The sequence below is a fragment of the Caretta caretta genome, chromosome 4 (genome assembly GCF_965140235.1).
Source record: "Caretta caretta isolate rCarCar2 chromosome 4, rCarCar1.hap1, whole genome shotgun sequence".
NCBI classification, from domain to species: Eukaryota; Metazoa; Chordata; order Testudines; family Cheloniidae; genus Caretta; species Caretta caretta.
The window spans coordinates 7,521,113-7,545,069 of NC_134209.1; the positions used below are offsets into that span (position 1 = coordinate 7,521,113).

The 23,957-nt window shown below is 49.5% G+C and overlaps 1 long non-coding RNA gene across 1 annotated transcript; it reads left to right on the plus strand.

Moving 5' to 3' along the window:
* The first annotated feature begins 10,979 nt into the window (after positions 1-10,979).
* LOC142071725 (uncharacterized) lies at positions 10,980-13,660 on the plus strand. Its single transcript, XR_012667913.1, has 5 exons — positions 10,980-11,015; positions 11,113-11,145; positions 11,941-11,961; positions 12,066-12,092; positions 13,502-13,660. It is a non-coding gene; the product is annotated as an uncharacterized LOC142071725 (long non-coding RNA).
* Positions 13,661-23,957: the final 10,297 nt, after the last annotated feature.

Here is a 23,957-nt window from a genome sequence, read left to right on the forward strand (position 1 = left end):
AAAATGCAGCTTCTGTTCTGGTGCTGCCTCTCGCTGGCAGCCTCACTGCGGAGACACACAAGCCAGCCCATATTCTGATCAGCCACTCTGGAAAAATCACACCAGCACTGGGCTGTTTGGGGCATAGCTTTTAGCTGCCACTTTGGTCGCAGGATCACAGCAGTGCTGCAAAATAAGCATTCTTGGCCAGCTAAGCCAGATTCTTCTTAGACAGAAAGAAAAAGGAAAGAGACTGGAAGGAGAAGAACTAATAAAGAGCAGGAAAAGGACGCATTGGTGGGGGCAGACATCACATTGCAGGTGGTGTTCAGGAGTCAGCCAGCGCTGGTGGACGTGGCATTGCCTTCTGGGTCCCTCTCTCTGGCCTGGTCTGGTCAGGACATCTCTCAGGATTAGGATGAAGAAGGCCTGGGCTTCCAGGGGAGGGAGGAGTGGCAGCCATGATGGTGAAGCTCACTCCTTCCCCTTCTTTCAGCCAGAATAGCAGTACCCTGCATCTCTTCAAATATATTCCCGCCAAAATCTTTTTTTTAAGAACCCCAAAATGGAGTGAGGGGTGGAATAGCCCGTCCGCTCATTATTTTGTCCACCATTTAGGCCTAATTTCTGACAAATTTTGTTTCACTGATTTCTGATCCCACACTTCTCTTGTTTACCAGGCATGATCTTAACACAGTCTTTGAGTTCTATCAGGAGGCATTTTTGTTTGGACTAATTCAGTCTGTCTCCCTCCCCTTTTCACCCTTTCCCCTCCAGATTCATTGTTATAGCTTATTGTGACATTTTGTGAGCTTTCACTCCTGTCTCACAGTTGAGCTCATAATTAGGGTAAATTTGCAGGACCAATTACTATAACAACACCCAAAAACAGAGAGACACAAAGCTGGCTCAGGGTCTAACTGATCACCATATTTGGGTTGAGGAAGGACTTTTCCCCTTGGTCAGATTGGCAGAGACCCAAGGATTTTTTTGTTTTTTGGTGTTTTTTTTCCCTTTCTTCTGCAGCATGGGGCATGGGTCACTTGCAGGTTTAAACTAGTGTAAATGGCAGAGTCTTTGTGACCTGAACTCTTTAAAATCATGATCTGAGGACTTCAGTGACTCAGCCAGAGGTTCTGGGTCTGTTACAGGAGTGGGTGGGCGAGGTTCTGTGGCCTGCGATGTGCAGGAGGTCAGACTAGATGATCATGATGGTCCCTTCTGGCCATAAAGTCTGTGAGTTTAAGGCAGAACAGCACAACTCTTCCCCTCCTTGTCTAGGCTGGCTCTTTGCACACTGGCTGCTGGAGATGTAAACAGTGAAGGGACAAAATTTTCAGATGTTACAAAATTACTCAAGACAGTTAAGTCCAAAGCTCCCTGCAAAGAATTACAAAGAGATCTCACAAATGACTGGGCAACAAAATGTCAGATGAAATTCAGTGTTGATAAATGCAAAGTAATGCACATTGGAAAGCATAATCCTAACTACACATACAAAATGATGGAGTTTGTATTCACTGTTACACCTCAGGAAAGAGATCGTGGAGTCACTGTGGATAGTTCTCTGAAAACATCCACTCAATGTGCAGCGGCAGCCAAAGAAGAGAACAGAATCATTGGGAAAGGGATCGGTAATAAGACAGAAAATATTATACTGCCACTATATAAATCTGGTATGCCCGCACGTTGAATACTGTGTGCAGATCTGGTCACCCCATCTCAAAAAATATATTAGACTGGGAAAAGGACAACAAAAAATGACTAGGGATGCGGCACAGCTTTCCTAGGAGGAGAGATGAATGAGGCTGGGATTGTTCAGTTTAGAGAAGAGATGAGGACGCAGGGAGGGGATAGAATTCTATAAAATCATCAGTGGTTTAGAGACAGCGATTAAGGAAAGGTTATTTACCCTTTCACACACCACAAGAACCAGGGGTTACTGGGTAAAATTATTAGGCAGCAGGTTTAACCCAAACAAAAGGAAGCACTTCTTTGAACAATACAGAGTCAACCTGTGGAACTTGTTGCCAGGGGATGTTGTGAAGGCCAAAAATAGACCTGGGTTCAAAAAAGAACTAGATAAGTTCCTGGAGGACAGGTCCATCAATGGCCAGGATGGTCAGGGATTCAACCCCATGCTCTGGGTGTCCCTAAACCTCTGACTGCCAGAAGCTGGGACTTGACAGGGGATGGATCACTTGACAATTGGCCTGTTCTGTTCATTCCCTCTAAAGCCTCTGGCACTGACCACTGTTGGAAGACAGGACAATGGACTAGCTGGACCATTCCTGTTCTCAGGCCTCAGATCACACACTGACACTTCCCTACAGGGTCCCCTAGCCTTCAAGCAGGACCAGGAGCCCCCTCACACTTAAGACAATAGCTTGTCATCTGAACACAGTCTCCAGCACCCACAGTCAGCACTGCGTGACATGAGCCTCTGCGTGACAACAACGGGTTCCAACTGGCTCAGGCCAGATCCTCTGAAAGGTGCAGTTCACCGCTGCTAGGGGCTGTAACATCTTGTATTCTCTGTGGATGGACTCACAGGGGGACTTTTAACTCACCCCGCCAGTGGGTTACACATCTAGTTGCAAAGAATCAAATCTAGTTCAACATGTTCTTGACTCTGGTTCACTGTCAGCAGGAAGGAAGGTCTCTGCACCGCTCCGTATTTTCTAATCTCTGCGGTTTGCCCTTTCGTGAGTTGAGCAGAGTTACATTATTATGAGTGATGTTACAAGAGAACTGGAGGCCCCGTTGTGCTGGACCATGCAGAGACACATGGCAGAAGGCCTGAAGGGCTAAATAGATAAGACAAAGGGTGGGAGGAAGGAAGTATCATTCTTCTTCGAGTAGTGTCCTGTGGGTACTTCACTGAACGTGTATTTGTGCCCCCTATGCCTCAGATCGGAGATTTTAGGTAGCAGCGTCTATTCAGCCCCCACAGATGCTGTCCCTGTCTCGGGCCCTGTATTAGAGCTATAGAGCATTGCACGGGCAAACTGCCCTCAGCTCCTTCTCAACCACCTTGACCTGAGACAGGGCCTCAGCAGCCTCCGAGTTGAGAATACCTCATCTATATTTTACTTTCTGTTTTGAGTGATTAGTGTTCGTTCATTGCATTTCAGTCAGTTAGTGTTCATACTCCCCTTCTGTTTCCTTTTTTCAAAAAAAAAAAAAGGAACAATAAACTAATCCCCCCTCTTTATTTTGTTATAAGACTAGCGAACTCCCTGTCCTTAGTTCTTTCTTGCCTCCTCCCTCTGGGGAAGTGAAACCTGGACAGGGTATGCCTGGCTCTTCCAGGTTTAAGTGTTGTTTCTCCTCCCAAGAACCAATTCCAGTCAGTGATGTACATTCCCACTGCATTTGCTGTCTTGGAGAGTCACACGTGCCTTAAGAGTGTACTTTCTGCCTGAAATTAAAAGCTAGGAATAACCTTTAACTAAAACTATGACTACTAATGATGGAAAGTTCACTCGGATCAGCCTCTGACCCTGGCCCTGGGACACACACCCCCGTACAAGAGTCCCCAAAGTGGCCGATTCCATGTACTTCCTCGGCTCAACACACTATGGCAGCTTGGAAGAGGAAATTTTTGGATTCCTCTCAAAAAGACACAAAAAAGCAGGCTACAAGTCATTGGGTAGAGAATCTACCACAAAGAAATGATCCCTAACAAGATCAACCACCCTGGTACTGACTGATCTACAACGGGGTACCCACGAGACGACTGGCTCCTCAGCTACTGGTACCACCAGTAAGCCTAAAAACCCAAGGGGCACAGGCTATGGGAGTTTGGTACCATTGGGGGGAAAGGGGTGGTAGAGAGAGAACCAGCTCCTCTAGCTCATCTCCGATAGAGCGCTCTAGGGCCTCGATACCAAGTGCTTCGGCTCTTCAGAAGACCAGAACAACACTACCGGCCATTTATCAGAGTGCAAAAGACTCCCACAACTGTCAGCTCCTTCTACATGAGCCACGTCTGCTCAGCTTCCCTCAACGGCGCCACCTGCTATTCTGGTATCACAGGAATTTCATTTGCCTAAAGACTTGCTGGTTTCAGAGATGCCTGAGTGGCCCCGGTTCAGCACCGACACATTCTTGGTACTGACCACATCTCAGTGCCCAGACACACATGCAGTACCAATGGAGTCTCCCACAGCATCCATGACAGCTCCACCTCTTCCAAGTGACGAGGAGGAGGAGGAGGATGACAGATTCTCCTCAGTCTCCTTGGAAGGCTCTCTGTCCCACTACCAGGGAGCAAATCACCCAGAAACCTCTGCAGAACCAGCTTACCACCATGAGAGACATGACCCACACAGTTGGTATGGACACCCTTGGGTGCACCCATCAATGCCCTTTGCACCACCTCAGTGACCATACGGGGACCTGTGGGCGGCCTATAGTCTCCAATTCTTGAGGGCCCCTAGTGTTGCTCATCACAGTAGGAGAAGGCAATCTCCTACTGCTTCTCTGTCTAGATCCCCTGAACCACAATAGAAGAACTTTCAGGAACAGCCAGTGAGATGAGACAAAGGGATTACTCCAGTGACTAACGTCTCTTCATCCTCTCCTGATGAAGCTGTTATGCCTCCCCCACCAACTCTGGCAAATGACTTCAAACCATTTCAAGACTTCATCAAGAGAGAAGTGGATTCTCTACAAATTCCACTGGAAGAAGTCAAGGTTTTGCAACACAAGCTGTTTGACATCCTACACCCTTCATCATCAGCCTGTATTGCACTCACTATTAACGAGGTATCGCTGGACCCAGCAAAGACTATGTGGCACAGTACATCCCACATGCAAGAGAGCGGATAAAGATATTATGTTCCCTCTAAAGACTCGGACTTTTTATTTTCGCACCCATTCCCAAACTCCCGTGTCACCAATGCTGTAAATCAACGTGGCAGACAGCACCATGTTAAATCAACACCCTATGACAAGAACTTAAAACAACTTGAAAATCATATTCTTAGGTGACCCTGCAATTTAAGATTGCTAATTACCAAGCTCTTATGGCAAAATACAACCATATCAATTATTCTACATTAAACACCTTCATTGACCATCTCCAATTAGTTTCAGGTGATCACTACTGAGGGTCAGCTTCTTGCCAGGACATTGTTGCAGGCCCCTCTCTAAACATCGCTGACACAGCTGCTTGCTTCATCTCAACAGCAGTGGGCATGCGGAGCTTCCTGGCTTCACCTTTCTGGCTTTCCAAGGGAACTCCTGTCTACTGTGGAGGACCTTCCATTTGAAGGATCCAAATCATTTGCAGAGAAAATGGATAAATCCCTCCACATACTAAAAGTCTCTAGAGCCACTTTGCATTCACTGAGAATTTATGCACCTGCATAAAAAAGAAGATATAATAAATCACAGATGACACAGAGATCCCGGCCTGATCAATTTTCTCCTCCCCAGAGGCATTATGGACCCCAACAGAAAACACAATGAATACAAAAGCGAAGATCAACTGCCCCACAATCATCAACATTACAGACATCTACATATATGCACAATTTTTGATCTGTTGTTTGAGGACCCGAGGTACCACCCCCATTTTAATTTGCTGCAAAAACACAAACATCACCACTACTTTAGCAACTGCCTTACTCTTTTTCATCAAAACTGGGACCAAGTGGGTTTTGGAGATCATCTCCACAGGATATTCGATCCATTTTACCTCCCTCACTCCTGCCTACCGCTCCCCCCCGACCCTCCTCAGGAGCCCTTCTCATGAGCAGCTTTTACATCAGGAGACAAGTTATCTTCTGAACCTAGGTGCTGTAGAACCAGTTCCTACTTGACACAGCGGGAAGGGCTTCAACTCCAAGTAGTTCCAGATACTGAAAAAGAATGGTGATTGGAGACACATTCTGGATCTAAGATCACTCAACAGATTTGTAAAGATGCAACGCTTCAAGAAGGTGACTTTGGCAGCAATAATCCCATCTCTGGACCATGGGGACTGGTTCTCGACCCTTGACCTACAAGATGCTTACTTCCATATCGCGATCCACAGAAGGTTTCTAGTATTCACTCTGGGACAAGACCACTTTCATTGTCTGCACCCAGAGTGTTCTCAAAGGCCCTTTCTATGGTTGTGGTGCTCCTTTGCAAACAAAGAGTGATAATATTCCTGTATCTGGATGATTGCCTGCTCAAGGCATGCTCCTTTGATGATGCTTTGACGCCCCCACAAAAGACTAGAGCCAGTTGGAGGAATAGGTCCATAAAAGTAGACATCCAAAAGACCATATTAACTCGAGTATAACATCTGGAATTTATAGGGGCCTACCTAGATGGAGCAGAGGCCAAAGCCTTCCTCCCATTATGCAGGTTAAACACCTGAGACAACTTAATCTCAACAGGACAGGCCAACCCTCAAACCTTGGTCAGAAATAGTCTTCAACTACCGGGACACATGGTGGCAGGCACCTTTGTAATAAATCACGTGAGACTCCACATGTACGGGCTTCAGTGGTGGTTCAGCACATATCAAGCACACACAGTATAAACAAACTTCTATTGATGCCCGCAACAGTCAAAAACTCCCTCAACTGGTGGAAAGACCCTCACAATGTCTGCTCAGGAGTTCCCTTCACTCAACCACCCCCAACGTTAATAATAACAACAGATGCATACCTACTGGGATGGGGAGCTCTCCTGGACACAAACATTAGTCAAGGCAAATGGTTCCCCTTCGAATCCACATTGCATATCTACTTACTGGAACTCAGAGCAGTCAGGAAACTTGTTCACATTTCCTCCCACTGCCTGGGGCAAGCATATAAAGATTATGATAGAGAACACTGCATGTATGTTTTCCATAAATCACTAGGGAAGAGCAGGCTCACCTTCCCTTTGTACCAAGGCAGTGAAACTCTGGACCTGGTGCATTCACCACCCCATAGAACGGCTTCCGTATGAGGAGAGATTAATAAGACTGGGACTTTTCAGCTTGGTAAAGAGGTGACTAAGGAGGGATATGATAGAGGTCTTTGGGGCACCTGCCATTGGCCACTGTTGGAGGACAGGATACTGGGCTTGATGGACCTTTGGTCTGACCCAGTCTGGCCGTTCTTATGTTCTTATTTGTGGCAAGGTTTACTCATGCCCTGAGACATCTTCTTGTTGTCGTCTTACGATGGAAGGCAGTGATGGCAGCGAGATGCACTTCCATGGGGCGTAGCGATAACCCTGACATTTTCAGTTCTAGGATGCAATCTACCACAAGTGGTAGTGGAGAGGATGTAGGGGTGACATGTTTCCAGTCACACCAGAGCTGGAATCTCTTCCACTATTGAGTAGACATGGTCTTTACATACTCAGAGCAGGTCATTTCTAAGCGTTGGAAGCATTGAGTTGGAGAACCTGTAGATTGGGATGATGGACCTTGCCAGTATCCTGAGAGGGGAGATGAGGAACAGGCTGGTGAGTGATTGGCATGCAAATCGCCAGTTGAGTACAGTATGGGAATCATGTTTGTCATGGCCACAAGGGATCTATAAGTATAACCCTGGCCCTTTCTTTTCTTTCCTCAAGCAAGACCTTTGACATTAGAGGAATTGGAGGGAAGGCATAGAGGAGACCTGTGTTCCAATGTAGGAGAAAGGCATCTCCGAGAGAGTGATGACTCAGGACAGCTCCGGAGCAGAACTGGGAGCACTTCTTGTTTCTGGCTGTGGGGAATAAGTCTATCTTTGGGACTCCCCAACATAGAAATATGCTGTGGAGAATGGAAAGGTCTATTTCTCATTTGTGATCCTGGGAAAAGTTCCTGCTGAGAGTGTCCGCAGGAGTGTTCTGTGTGCCCAAGAGGTGAGCTGCTGAGATGGTGGTGTGAACATAAGAGCATAAGAACAGCCATACTGGGTCAGACCAAAGGTCCATCTAGCCCAGTATCCTGCCTTCTGACAGTGGCCAATGGCAGGTGCCCCAAAGGGAATGAACAGACAGGTTATCCTCAAGTGATCCATGCCCTGTCACCCAATCCCAGCTTCTGGCAAACAGAGGCTTGGGACACCATTCCTGCACATCCTGGCTAATAGCTATTGTTGGACCTAGCCACCATGAATCTATCTAGCTCCCTTTTGAACCCCGTTATAGTCTTGGCCTTCACAACACCCTCTGGTAAGGAGTGCCGGAGGTTGACAGTGCGTTGCATGAAAAAATACTTTCTTGTGTTTGTCTTAAACCTGCTACCTATTAATTTCAGTTGGTGGCCCCTTGTTCTTGTATTATGAGAAGGAGTAAATAACACTTCCCTTATTTACTTTCTCTATACCACTCATGATTTCATAGCCCTCTATCATATCCCCCCTTAGTCACCTCTTTTCCAAGCTGAAAAGTCCCAGTCTTATTAATCTCTCCTCATACGGAAGCTGTTCTACACCCCTAATCATTTTTGTTGCCCTTTTCTGAACCTTTTCCAATTCCAATGTATCTTTTTTGAGGTGGGGCGACCACATCTGCACGCAGTATTCAAGATGTGGACGTACCATGGATTTATATAGAGGCGATATGATATTTTCTGTCATATTATCGATCCCATTCTTGATGATTCCCAACATTCTATTTGCTTCTGTGACGACCGCTGCACATTGAGTGCATGTTTTCAGAGAATGCTCCACAATGACTCCAAGATCTCTTTCTTGAGTGGCAACAGCTAATTTAGACCCCATCATTGTACATGTATAGTTAGGATTATGTTTACTTTTCATTTATCAACATTAAATTTAATCTGCCATTTTGTTGCCCAGTCATCCAGTTTTGTGAGATCCTTTTGTAGCTCTTTGCAGTCTTCACAATCAGATGTTCTACACTGTCATGAGACCTCAACCACGTCCTTCGGTTTCTTACAAGACTTCCCTTCGAACCCATGGCCTCCTGCTTTCTTCTACACCTCTCTATGAAAACTACAATCCTAGTGGCCATTATGTCTGCACGGAGAGTGGGAGAGATAGGGGCTCTATTGGTATACCCCCTGTTTACAGTTGTTTTCAAAGATAAGGTTACATTATGACTGTGCCCCACGTTCCTACTGAAAATATCTTCACACTTCCTCATAAACCGGTTTATCCATCTCCCCACTTTCTTTCCAAAACCACACCAGGATAAAAGGGAGGTGACACTACACACTCTCAATGTCAGGAGAGTCCTTTTATTTGGTGAGGATTAAGCTCTTCAGAAAATCTCGCAGACTACTTCTTTCCATTGCAGACAGATCTAAGGGAGCCTCAATCACTAAACAAAGACTCTCAAGATGGATATCAGACTGCATTACCCCTTGCTATCACACTTAAGGCATTCCACCTTCCTGTACAGTTCAAACTCACTCCAGGAGATCTCTCTCCACTTACACAGCCTTACTCAAGAATGTTCCGATCACAGACATGTGCAGAGCAGAAACGTGGACATCTGCTCACACATTTGCTGAACATCATGCAGTCACCCACATCTCAGCAGAGGCACCTTAGAAGTGTGTGAGGGGCCCACAGGCACCTGAACTGTGGCTGCACCCCACATGCCATGCCCCGCCTGAGGCCCCGCCCCTTTCTCCCTGTGCTCACGCCACCCATTGCCCCCAAGGCCCTGACCTCACACTACCTCTTCTCCCCAAGCCCCTGACCTTGCACCAACCCTTCCCCCAAACCCCAGCATCACTCCCTCTTCCCCCCAAGACCCCGCCTGCTGCTCACTCCTCTCCCCACCATCACTTGCCTTTATAGCTGGCAAAAAGTGGGGGGAGGGCCTGGCCCCTTGATCCCCCCAGTTCCGGCACCCCTGCATCCTCTGCTATATTTTATTCCAATGTCTGATGCTCAGGACTAGACTCGACTCTGAAACCCCACCCCTCCGTCACGGGTACGACTGCCGAGTCGCCGAGACACCCACAGAGACACCGCTGCAAGAAGGAGAAAGGGTCCCTCACCTGGTGCCGTACCTGTCGCTCTCTGAGATGTGTCCCTGTGGGTGCTCCACTATTTGCCCTCCTTCCCCCCTGCTCTGGAGCTCTGACCTATGAGCTCTGTGGTGGAGAAGGAACTGGGGGCAGTTTGTCTGAACAGCGCTATATTGACCTAATGCGGAGCACGAGATGGGAGAGCGGATGTGTGGGCCGAACAGAAACGGCTACCTAAAATCTCCGATGTGAGGCGCCGGGCTGTGAATACACAGAGCATGGAGTAACACACAACTCGAAGAACTGCAGTTACCGCACAAGGCGAGGAACCCTTTCTTATCCCATTTCACACTCAGGGAACTGAGGCCCAGAGAGCTCAGGGCCCCAGTTCAGCTAGATACAAGCTTAACTTTACGTGTGTGAATAATCCAGTTATTATAAGTCAGTCTCTCGCTGTCAGGCATTTTGTCCAGCCCTCAAATAATTTTTGTGGCTCTTTTCTGCATCCTTTCCAGTTTTTCAACGTCTTTTTCCAAATCAGGTCAGCCAGTTGTCCCGACAGCCCCACGGCCAGGTGCACTGACTGCCAGCCACTGCTGGAATGGTCCAGGGCAGCTGGCCCCGGGGACCACCTGACCAGCAGCCGGTGGGGCTGGCCCCAGAGAGCGCCTGAGCAGTGGTCCCTCGGGCGGCTGAAGCAGCTGCTGCTCAGTGGCCCCTGGCAGCTGGTGCCAATGGCCCTGCTCCCCCTCCAGCAGCAGCCCCGCTGAGATTTACTTAGGGGGACTTATGGTATAAATCATGAACTGGTCACAGGTGGGGAATTTTTTTGTTTATTGCCCATGACCTGTCCACAACTTTCTCTAAAAATACCCGTGACTGAACTGTAACCTTAGGCCTGGTACAGCAGTGACTGAGTGAGGGTCTAAGGTCTGTGATGTACAGGAGGTCAGACTACAATCCTTCTGGCCCTGAACTCTGTGAATCTATGATGTTCTATACAATGGCAGCTCTTTGCTAGTATGAGAGGGGACCATTGCCCCCCAGAATCTCACCTCTTTCACTCTTCTTTCTTTAGAAAACCTGCGATCTGAACTGGAGAAAGAGAGAGGTAAGTTCCTGGGACAAGTTCCCTGAAATAACAGTAGGAATAACCCAGTTAATGCAACAAGATGAAACCTCGCCTCTTTCTTCCTTTTCTCTTCCAGAGATTCTGCGCGCTGAGCTGGAGAACGAGAGAGGTAAATGTCTGGGCTCTCCGGAGGCTTGAACAAGTTTCTCTCACTGTCCATAGTCAGACAGACTTTGGCTTTTGTCTCTGCACTATCTGTTAGGAGAGGCTCTGGGAATCAAACGGACGGGGAGCTCTGACTAATCATCGAGTGGGGTAACTGCTTCATAGATAAGGTTGCTGCTCAGTTTCCATGATAAGCCTGATTTCAGCCCCTTCCTTTAAAATCTGCACACAGGGGAATGTCCATATCCAAAACTGGTGGGTCTGCCTGAGCCCACGTACCTTTTTGCTACTGAATTTAAAGGAATGGAGGGGTGGGGGGGATTCTGATGCCCTGGAAACAGGGGCTCAGCGCAGTCCCAAAGTCTCCTAGCACTCTCTGACACTTTGAGGCACAAACTCAGTGAGAAGGAGCCAGCTCATGTTGCTGGGCCCATGAGCTGAGATCCAGTGTTCAGGGCCAAGGTTAGCTCATTAAACCCTCACTGCCATGTTATCAGGGCCTAGCCCCTCACCAAGCTGCCTGGCACATGGGGAGTGTGGACACTACACCACAGGTGAGCCCAGCTAGGGCAGGGCCATAGGAGCCCAGCGAGGGTCAGATGCCAAGAAGGGGGGTGTAATTGACAGAGCCCAAAGCCACTAAGAGCTCTATGAGGATGGAGCTCAGGCCAGGAAACCTGGGCGGAAAGAGCGCAGCAGAGAGCACAGTGGAGAGGGCAAAGTGGTCCTTTAAAGGCAGATTCCCTAACCCAGGAGCTGTTGTAGAACTGACTGCATACCTATGTCTCTCTGTTTGCAGAGAAATCCCTGGCCGAACTTGGTAAGTGCCATGTGTCCCCTTTCCCCCACCCCAGATGACATTGTGTCCTTTGCCGGCAGTCCGTGCTCCGGGGAGTGCTCACCTCTTGGTGTGTTTGATTTCAGGCTGGAGTAAAGTCAGCAAAAATGCAGGTAAGTGAAGCTGGTATTTTAATGTCAGACCCCCTGCACCACTCTGCTGCCCAGCAAACGCGCACATGCCAGAAGTCACAGGGAAAGAGCAGTATGGTCAATGAAAATGCCAGATTCGTCCCCAGTTTACTTGCATAAAACAAATGCTCACACTTAAGGATGGAGTCCCGAGCTCTCCAGTGTAACTGCAATAAGTCAGAGTGCTCCTAAGGCCGGGAACTTACCTGCTGTCAATTCAGGGGGGTAGGTGCTTGCAGCCGTTGGTAATTATGGTTCAGAGTTGGGGTTTTACTGGACACATATGGTGAATTCTCATGTGTTGTGTTGTTATTAATTAACTTCATGAACTAGAAGGGTTCTAGGAAACTGTGTAAATTACCTTAACTGGCTGCGGGTAATTGTCTTAATGCTTTTTGAACTCTGGTGAAATCTCTGTTTTTATGGAGTTGTCAGTCAGTAGCCCTTTGGCTAATTCAGTTCAAATATGGTAGAAAAATTCTACCTCAGACCTGGACCAAATCTACCAAATTTGAGTCTGATAGGACTTTGTGGGTATTAGAATAGAGGGCTCCCAACTCGGGTGTAGATTGGAAACTCAGGTGCTGTCTTAGCTGTGGAGACGTGGTAGCAGCCCCAGAGCACAGATTTTGTGGTGGGTGACTACTGAGTTCTTTTAATGGTTGAAATGATGTCTGTGTGTGTAACACCTGAGCTCGTTCCTTACTGGGGCCTCTGTAGAGGTTACAGACAGGCCCAATGGGAGCTAGAGGCATCCCCAGCTCTTCCAGGGGAACTATTTGCACCTATTGCCTGGGAGGAGAGCTGCAGTGAAATGCAGAGAAGCAGATCCCTGGGAGTTAGAGGCGGGAAATCAGAGAGTGTCCTAGCCAAGACAGAGCTGGCGGGAGGATGGGAAACAGCATCGATGGGCATAGGCACCAACTTCTGCTGGTGCCAGTGGGTGCTCGACCCCTCCTCTACCCCCAGCCCTGCCCTGACTCCACCCCTGCCCCGCCCCCATTCCAACCCCTTCCCCAAAGTCCCCGCCTCAACTCCTCCCCCTCCCTGCCCCTATTGGACTCCTTCCCCAAATCCCCTCCCCGGCTCCGCCTCCTCCCCTGAGTGTGCCACGTTCCCGCTCCTCCCCCTCCCTCCCAGAGCTTGTTACGCCGCGAAACAGCTGTTTTATGGCTGCAAGCACTGGGAGCTAGGGGAAGCATGGACACAGCGTGCTCAGGGGAGGAGGCAGAGCTTAGGTGAGGTGAGGTGGGGGGGGAGCTTGGCTGCTGGTGGATGCAGAGCACCCACTAATTTTTCCCCGTGCGTGCTCCAGCCCTGTAGCACCCACGGAGTCAGCACCTATGCAGTGGGCTGCGCTCTGCCCCTGATGCTCTGCCCCATCTCTGCAGCGATGGTGAGTCTGGATCCGGACACGGCTCATCCCAGCCTCAAGGTCTCTGAGAATCGGCGATCTGTGAAATGGAGGGGCCTGCAGCAGGACGTGCCTGACAACCCTGAGAGATTTGACTGTGAAACCTGCGTGCTGGGCTCGGAAGGGTTTGCCTCGGGGAAACCTGGTGGTAGGACCTGGGCTGTGGGGGTGGCCAAAGAATCTGTCAGGAGGAAGGGCTGGATCTGCTTTTCTCCTGAGGAGAGGATCTGGGCCGTGGATCAGTGTGGGAGCCATTACCGGGCTCGCACCTCCCCAGAGACCCTCCTGCCCCTGACTGGGATCCCTGGGAAGATCGGAGTGTATCTGGACTATGAGCGGGGCCTGGTGTCATTTTATCATCCTGGTATGGAGGCCCCAATCTACACTTTCACCAGCTCTTTCACTGGGCAGCTCCACCCTTTCTTCTGGGTCTACTCCCCAATCACACTGTGTCCCTGAGATATGGCATTGTGGGGATAGCACCTCTCACTGGTCAAAGACGTTTTTTGTTCTGTTGTTTTCCGAAATGGACTAATTTTTCATTTTTAAATATTTTCCATTATTTTTTTATTCTTCTCAAAACTTGGAATTTTCCAGAATGAATATTTTCAGTTTTGAAAATCCTACCATTTGACTAAGCTGAGGGCTCAAAATTGGTAAAGCAGAAGAAATCCTGATATTACGTTGATGAGTGTGGTGTAAGAAGCTACATAGAATAGAATAGAACCCAATAAACAATACATAATAGGACCCCTCCGCCCAAATAAAAGGTTTAAGTTGAAAATTTTGTAATAATGCAAAAAAAAAAAAAAAAAAACCTCTCAAGAAAATCCAAATGTTTTCACAAAAAAATCTCTTTTTGTAAACCGGCCAAATTTCCTCAAGATATTTTTTGAATGAAAACTTTTGTTCAGCTCTAATTAACACCTGTAATTGCACATAATCAATGAATGCTTCCTGATTCTTAGTACTGTAATTTATCAACTGATCATCATTGATAAGTGGAAGGGGTAAGAACATGTGTCAAACCCTGTCCCAAAACATCACATTGTCCAAACTGGATAAAAGGCTCCAAGAAAGCAGATTCCTAACCAGTAACTATGTTCTGTGACATTATTGGTGAAAGAAATGGAGTCAGAGGAATGGAGGGAGCTCCGGTTCTCTGGATGAGTGTTGATCATGGGGTTCACAGCATCCAGGAAGGCTTAACCTAAACCCAAAATGACAGGTATGTCCTACACCAGCTACATGTAGAGTTTTAGGCCAGAAGGGACCATGAGATCAACCAGTCAGACCTCCTCTATATCACAGGCCACCAACACACCCAGCACGCTCACATCAAGCCCAACATTGAAGATTAAACCAAACTATTGCAGCCCACAGGAGGCTAGACTTTTACATGCCAAAGCCATGGAGCCCCCACCCAGCCTGAGCAGAACAAATCATGGGGGCAAAAACTAGATCAGTCTCATAATACTTCCCCAGCCTCATAATACTGCCCTTGAGGGGGCGCTAGCCTTCTTCACCCCCACCCACCTCGGTTCCAGTGTCTCTGGGGTCTCAACAGGATTTCCTTAAATCAAAACAGCCGCCTTCTCCCATCTCCTGCTGCAGGATGAAAGGAAAGCAGTGCTTTCTTATGTTAGCTGCAGGATCTGATCATCTCCTCTATTAATTGGATGATTTAAGGAGCTGATGACCCAAACCAACATTATTGTTAACCCACCGACTTATGGAGTCAGTCTCAGTTGTGCCCTAGATTTGATCATTGTTTTCACAGGTTCACAGATTCCAAGGCCAGAAGGGACTGTTGTGATCAGCTTGTCTGGACTCCTGTGTAACACAGGCCAGGGACCTGCCCCACAAGAATTCCTGCTCGAACTAGAGCAGATATTTTTTTTAAAAAATCATCCACTCTTGGTTTAAAAATGGTCAGTGATGGAAAATCCACCACAACCCTGGGTAAATGGTGCCAATAGTTAATTACCCTCACTATTAAACATGTTTGAGGGAGATAGCCATGTTAGTCTGTTTCAGCAAAAACAATGAGGAATCCTGTGGCGCCTTAAAGACTAACAAATTTATTTGGGCATAAGCTTTCATGGGCTGGAACCCACTTCATCAGATTCATGAAGTGGAAACTTCAAGTGGGCAGATATATATACACATGGACACACAGGTACAAGGCCTGACATGTACCCCTGGGAGATGGCAGTTCCAGGGCTGCTACCAGCAGGTCAGGCTCCAGTACTAGAGCTGGCCTGGCTACAGAGCCTCCGGCTTAGAGAGACACCACAGAGGCGCCGGCCACAAGATCCTTTCATGCTCGGCCCAGCATGGCGGAGGTCGGCTTATATAAGGTCTGTTACACACAGCACCGCCTAGTGGCTGAACTGTATAGTACACTTCACCATGCCATCACAAGCCCGGAGACTGGACGGGTTCACTCAGAGAGCCCAGAGAGGGGCCAGAGGTGCAGGTAACCCTGTAACCAGGACAGGTTCCCTCCCAGATCTGCCCCTTCACCATGGCCATGTGCTCTAATACCACCTGGCCACAAGCAGCCCCTACCCCCAGGACTGTGCAGCCTCTCCTGGGCACCAGTCCAGTGCAGCCACCCAACCCATCTCCGAGTACAGCTGGACAAACTCTGGAGGGTGTGTTTGTGTGTGTAATTCCCACCCTTGTATTCCTCTCCACGGTGAATGCTGTGGAAAGGGTCTCGGTAAAGGTTGGACAGCTTTGGTCAAGCCCTTGCATGTTATTATCAGTCCATTACTGGTATTGTTTGTTTACAGCACAGCAGTGCCTGGAGGCCCCAGTCAGGATCGGGGCCCTGTGGTGCTAGGAGCTCTACAGACAAAGAGCACAGACAGGTCCCTGCCCCGGAGCGCTCAGTCTGACCAGAGAGCTGTATCACGCAGCGGGAATGTTCTGTACTATTTACATGGCCCCTATATGTTGCATTGATGCCAGTGGGAGACAGAGGACTGTTTGCGCTCAGGGCAGGCTGAGAGACATGTTACCTAGCTGAGACTAAATGGGTCATTGGGAAAAGACTGACTGAGGCAAGCCCCAGTGTGAAGACAATGGCAAAGCCCATCACCAAGACATTGTTGCCTAGCAACCAATGACCCAGAGGAGGTGGATTTCCTCACTTCACAACAGGGAAGCTGAGCAACATCCCCCAGCTCGAGAACAAGGATGGGAAAGGTGTGAGGTGGGGGATCAAAGCTCGTTGCTGGAAGGAGTCGGGCTTTCCCCTGGAGTCTGACCAAGAAGGTCAGACTGAGAGACAGACAGAACTTGAGCAATGGGGTTCACTACAACGTGGCTGGGCTCTGGGCTAGCCAGAATGGACTTGAACGGTGCTTTAACCTTCAGTTCTCTGTGCCAACCTAAGGACGTCCTATGCTGAGTCCAGTTGATTAATGGACCCGACTGTTTTGACAACATGATGTGAGTGTCACCACAAATGCTTGCTGAGGTGCATTAATCCCTGAGGAGCGGACAAGTCTCTACCAGGACGTAGTCTACCACAGTAGGACTTGCTGAACAGAAATCCAGCTGTGACCCAGCAGTGCTAAAGGTCCAGTCGAAGGAGGCAGTGAAGCGGTGTTGCTTATCCTGCAGGCCAAGTGGGCCCCCTGGAGGGTCTGGTAGACTGATGGGGTTCCTCCTAGAGCCTGTTCCACAGCTGGGGGTGTAGAACTGATCCCGTGGATCCACGACAGTTGGTGACAGCGGTGGGATGCTGAATGCACCAGTAGTATTTTGCAATAAGTGACTTGCAGCAGTAAAACAAGGGTAGTCAAAGGAAACAACAAGAAAAGGGCATATAACCTAGGCCCTCGTTCGGCGCTGGTTAGGCCACCTCCCTAGGAAGAGCATGACAAACCCTGTCCAGGGAGAGGGCTAAGCCTTCTGGAGACAGATGAAAGGGCCAAGAAACAGGTTCCAGACCCAGGTGGGTTTTCCAGTGAGGCCTGAGAGCAACAGAGGTGGCAGCAGGATGCCCCCAAGAGCCAGTTCCCCGTCCAGCAGGGTGCCCTCATGATTCAGGTTCCCTTTGATAGATTAGAAGAGGTGGGAGCTGCAGCTGAAGGCGAAGGAGCTGGCAGAGCATGAGGAGAAGCAGGAAAAGCATGAACTACAACTAGAGAAGTGGAGGGGCAAGAGGACCCACAGAGGGGAAAGTGGGGAAAGACCCTGGGATGCCAAGTCCACAGAGAGCCTAGATCCTAAATGGTTGTTCCAGATAAGGTGGGGGGATATGGATGCCTACCTCATAGCCTTTGAGAAGGCATGTGATTTGAACCTGGTTGATCCTGCAGACAACTCCGCAGTCTCACTCCCTTACTTGGCCCTAAAGGTACGGAGGCATACAGCCGAGTGGATGGAGCTGATAGTGGTGGCTATGAACGGTTCAAAAAGGCTTTACTGATTAAGTATGACTTGGCACTGGGGTTATAGGAAAAGCTCTTGGGGTGTGCAGAAGACCCCGGGTGTGACAGATATAGAAGCCACCATTCTGAGGGGAGAGTATCTCCACAAATGAGGTTAGGGTGCAGGTGTCACTACCCTGGAGGATTTGTATAATCGGGCTGGTTTGGAACAACTCTATGAGCTCTGTCCCCACTAGCTTAAAAGATGGTTAGTGGACAAGAAGCCTCAGGCTCTGCGTAGTGCAGGCGGGTTGGCAGAAGAGTTTGTGGACAGTCGCTCTGGGTATCGAGAGAGACTCAAAGGGGACTGGGAAAGGGAACCGATGGGGGCACCCCAGAAGAGGGACTCAGATAAACCCAAAGTGGGGGGAGCGGCTGATGCGGGGAGACCTCATCCAAGGGCTCTCAGAGACCTGACCTGTAATGTCTGCAGAAAACCAGGGCCTAAGTGGGCGAAATGCTCAACGGGTTAACTCGGTGAGAGCCCAGCCAGAGGGAATGCCACCTCCTTGTGCCTCTGGGGCTGACAGGTGACCTGTAGCTCAACCTCAGAGCGTGAACTACCTGCCTGAACATTTGGAGGAAAGCAAACTCCCAGCCAACTCCTCGGGACAGTGACGGAGGGGCTCCCAGACAAGGCACCGGGATACATGTGCTATTGTACTCTCTTGGGCTCACACACAGCTGACCTCTCGTGGGAGCTGAAGGGTGGATAATGGGAAGACATTCGGGGTGGAAAGATTCTGGGACAGAGAGACCCCTTGTCACACCCTGAGTGGTGCAACCGCATCAAGGGCTGGCCTGAAGGGCTGTGTAACATGCCTCTTGGGGCCGACGGGAGCTCTCATGTCAGGACTCCAGCCCTGCGGCTCCGGGCTGAGCGCTGCACAGGTCTCCAGGAACCTACACTTTAACCTCCCCACGTCCGGTTTCCACAGCCGTTCCTCCCAGCTCTGCAGCACTCTCCTGCCCCTCCAGCCCATGCTAGTCGGCCAAGCCCAGACGTGGCACTCCACCCAGGGATGCCACTCCAGGAAAATGTCATGCAGAGGTAACTGCCCAATTTCCTCCTCCTCCTTCGTTAGCCATACATCCAGGGCATCACTGGGGGTGTCTCCCAACCCGTCCAAAGCTGTCTGGCTGTGTGACTGCCGTGACACCTGGAGCAGCCTGTTTGTGTCAATGACTGTGGGGATCGCACCACGCAGTGGTGTTTCCTTCATGCTGCCTGGCAGCTACCTAAGTTCCCTCTAAGCCGCGCGGCTGTGCAGCAGGCTATCAAGGCCGTGCAGGCGGGGAGAGGTGCCTCTCCCTTGGCCCCGGGCTGCTGCACAGAGAGAGGGCTGGGGGGACTCCTCACTCCCCGCTGCAGCCTGTACCCCTCATCCCTGGATCCACCCCAGAGCCTGCACCCTCACCAGGAGCCCTCACTCCCTGCACCCAAACCCTCTGCCCCAGTCCTGAGCCCCCTCCTGCACCCCAAACCCCTCAGCCCCAACCCCACCCCAGAGCCCACACCCCCAGCTGGAACCCTCTCCCCCAACACTCCAACCCTCTGCCCCAGTCCTGAGCGCCCTCCTGCACCCCAAACCCTTCAATCCCAACCCCACCTCAGAGCCAGCACCCCCAGCTGGAGCCCTCTCCCCCAGCACTCCAACCCTCTACCCCAGTCCTGAGCCCCCTCCTGCACCCCAAACCCCTCAGTCCCAACCCCACCCCAGAGCCTGCACCCCCAGCTGGAGCCCTCTCCCCCAGCACTCCAACCCTCTGCCCCAGTCCTGAGACCCCTCCTGCACCCCAAACCCCCCAACCCCACCCCAGAGCCCACCCCCCAGCTGGAGCCCTCTCCCCCAGCACTCCAACACTCTGCCCCAGTCCTGAGCCCCCTCCTTATGTGGGCTGCATCCACACAACACAGATGCTACCTGAATGCCCCAAGGATGTCACATGAGCCACAGCTGTGTGCTGATTGGGCTGCAAGTGGCCCACAGGCCATGGGTTCAGAACCACTGAGCTAAACCTTCCAGATCGAGGAATGCACGATACCTGCAGGGAATAAACAGCAGAGCCCTGCTAGACCCTGTAATTTAAAAGAAACACGTCAAGAGACTTCCCTGAAGGTCCCATCTCACCCCATGAAGGCCCATTCTCACATTCTTCCCCTCTGCAGATGAATAAATCTGAGAAATCCAGACCCATGTTATTCCTCCTCCTTCACAGCAGGAAAGTCACAAATAAACCGTCACCCCAAGGCCAAGCTCAGGACATTGCATTTCAAACCTCATGGAGACCATTATTGCTCCTGAATGTATCCATTTTATTAAATAACGTGCTATCAAGTAGAAATGAAACGTTGGACCCTACCCCTATGCTGGATAGACAAACTGGAGGACTGGGCCAAAAGAAAGCTGATGAGGTTCAGCAAGGAGAAGTGCAGAGTCCTGCACTTAGGACGGAAGAATCCCATGCACCGCTACAGGCTGGGGACCGACTGCCTAGGCAGCAGTTCTGCAGAAAAGGACCTGGGGTTACAGTGGACGAGAAGCTGGACATGAAGGCTAACAGCAAGAAGGCTAACGGCCCATTGGGCTGCATTAGTAGGGGCATTGCCAGCAGATCGAGGGAAATGATTCTTCCCCTCTCTTCGGCACTGGTGAGGACACACCTGGAGTACTGTGTCCAGTTTTGGGCCCCCCACTACAGAAAGGATGTGGACAAATTGGAGAGAGTCCAACAGAGGGCAATGAAAATGATTAGGGGGCTGGAGCACATGATTTATGAGGAGAGGCTGAGGGAACTGGGCTTATTTAGTCTGCAGAAGAGAAGAGTGAGGGGGGATTTGACAGCAGCCTTCAACGACCTGAAGAGGATGGAGCTCGCCTGTTCTCAGTGGTGGCAGATGACAGAACAAGGAGCAATGGTCTCCAGTTGCAGTGGGGGAGGTCGAGGTTGGATGTTAGGAAACACTAGTTCACTAGGAGGGGGGTGAAGCACTGGGATGGGTTCCCTCGGGAGGTGGTGGAATCTCCCTCCTTCGAGGTGTTTCAGGCCCGGCTTGACCAAGCCCTGGCTGGGATGATTTCGTTGGGCTTGGCCCTGCTTCGAGCAGGGGGTTGGAGTCTAAGTTCCCTCTCAGCCGCACGCTCGCACACCAGCGATGAAGGGCCACGCAGCAGGGGCCTGGAGAGGACAGGGGTAGACGGGAGGGGAGCCAGCTGGGGATGAAGGGCTGCCACAGGCCTCTCTCCTGGCCCCAGAGCTCCCTCTTGCCAGCACCCAGCAAGGGAGAGAGGCCCCTTCCCCCCGGAGCACCGTGCTGCTGGTGGGGAGAGGGTTTGGGGGAGTCCTCTGGACTGAGCCCCCGCGCAGCCTCTTTGGGCCCAGGGCTATTCGATTTTGTGGCCCCCAGGCTCCAGCTGTGGTGAAAAATGCAGGGTTCAGAGCGCAGGAGGGGCTGCAGGTTGAGGCAGGGGGGTGGGTGCGAAAGGTGGTGAGGGGGCCGACTGGGGGTGTGGGCTCTGGGGCAGGGCTGGGGATCAGGGGTTTGGAACGTGGGAGGGGGCTCAGGGCAGGAGGTTGGGGTGGGGTCTGGGGGGAGTTAGGGTGTGGGAGGGTGTTCAAGGCAGGAGGTTGGGGTGGGGTGGGCTCTGGGAGGGAGTTATCATGTGGGAGGGGGCTCAGGAAGGAGGTTGGGGTAGGGGTGGGGTCTGGGAGTCCCCCTTAGCCCAGGGCGGCAGCCCCTAGAGCCCCTGCATTAATCCTGCCCTGTCTGCACCCTAAACTCCTCATCCCCAGCCCCACCCCAGAGCCCGCAGCCCCCACACCTCCCAGCCACTGGGTCTCATGATTTATAAAATTGCTATATGCAAAAATCCAAATATTGAAAATTAATACCCGGATCCTGCAGACACTTAAACAGACACAGAACTTTACTCTAGAAACAGTCCCGTGGTTTAAAGTTCAGTGAGTGTTTGCAGCGTCAGGGACTCCGTGTATTTTTATTTAGAACTTGTCATGTAGTGGCATAAAATCTGTCACTTCAACAGTAAAACAATTTTGTTTTAACAATAAAAAGTTATTTAAACTCTCAGGAATTTACAATAGCAATTTTTTTATACCGGCCAAAGTTTCCAAAAAGTGGAGCCCAAAATTAGGCTCTTCAGCCTGCCTTTAGCCACCTAAGAGAGGGGTTTTCGAGAATGCTCAGGGCACAAGTCCTATTGACTTCAAACTGCAAATCCTGATGGTTGAAGCATTTCAGCTCTTTACTTGTGGAAGTACAGTGTCCTGGCCAGAAATCCTCTAGCTTGTCCACGTCGCTTTTCACTAGTAGATCTCAAAGCTCTTGACCAAGGAGGCACAGAGTACAGGCTTCTTGATTTTCAATTCTACGTCTGTATAGTCTCATACTAGGGGATATTAATGAGGCCTTGGGCTTGTCTTTTTCAGCACAGATGAGCATTTTAAGTGTGAAACTTCTTAGTTGAAAAATATCGACATAAAATCCAAAATCTTATTAACACTTAGGAAATGAAAAAAACAAACAAGTAGAAAACATCCACTTTGACAATTTAAGACCATAAAATGGAAGAGAAGAACTAGCAATATGTAGATAAGAAATTTGATGTAAATTTTCAAAAAAACCCTATATTTAAATGTCATAATTTAAATAAAAATTTTAGTTGTGATTTTTAGCCACCCTAAGAAGGGGAGCTCCCAAAGGGTGCTGATGAAAATGTGGTCAGGTAGGAGAAACACCAAAACAAAACCAAGACCTGTTCTTTGAAAACACAAGAACATAAGAACATAAGAATGGCCACACTGGGTCAGTCCAACGGTCCATCCAGCCCAGTATCCTGTCTACCGACAGTGACCAATGCCAGGTGCCCCAGAGGGAGTGAACCTAACAAGTAATGATCAAGTGATCTCTCTCCTGCCATCCAGCTCCACTCTCTGACAAACAGAGGATAGGGACACCAGTCCTTACCCATCCTGGCTAATAGCCATTAATGGACTTAACCTCCATGAAATTATCCAGTTCTCTTTTAAACCCTGTTATAGTCCTAGCCTTCACAACCTCCTCAGGCAAGGAGTTCCACAGGTTGACTGTGTGCTGAGTGAAGAAGAACTTCCTTTTATTTGTTTTAAACCTGCTGCCCATTAATTTCATTTGGTGGCCCCTAGTTCTTATATTATGGGAACAAGTAAATAACTTTTCCTTATTCACCTTCTCCACACCACTCACGATTTTATAGACCTCTATCATATCCCCCCTTAGTTTCCTCTTTTCCAAGACAGAAAGTCCTAGCCTCTTTAATCTCTCCTCATACGGGACCAGTTCCAAACTCCTAATCATTTTAGTTGTCCTTTTCTGAACCTTTTCTACTGCCAGTATATCTTTTTTGAGATGAGGGGTCCACATCTGTACGCAGTATTCAAGATGTGGACGTACCATGGATTTATATAAGGGCAATAAGATATTCTCCGTCTTATTCTCTATCCCTTTTATAATGATTCCTAACATCCCATTTGCTTTTTTGACTGCCGCTGCGCACTGCGTGGACGTCTTCAGAGAATTATCCACGATGACTCCAAGATCTTTCTCCTGGTTAGTTGTAGCTAAATTAGCCCCCCTTCAAATTGTATGAATAGTTGGGGTTATTTTTTCCAATGTGCATTACTTTACATTTAGCCACATTACATTTCATTTGCCATTTTGTTGCCCAATCACTTAGTTTTGTGAGATCTTTTTGAAGTTCTTCACAGTCTGCTTTGGTCTTAACTATCTTGAGCAGTTTAGTATCACCTGCAAACTTTGCCACCTCACTGTTTACCCCTTTCACCAGATTGTTTATGTATACGTTGAATAGGATTGGTCCTAGGACTGACCCGTGGGGAACACCACCAGTTACCCCTCTCCATTCTGGAAATTTACCATTTATTCCTACCCTTTGTTCCCTGTCTTTTAACCAGTTCTCAATCCATTAA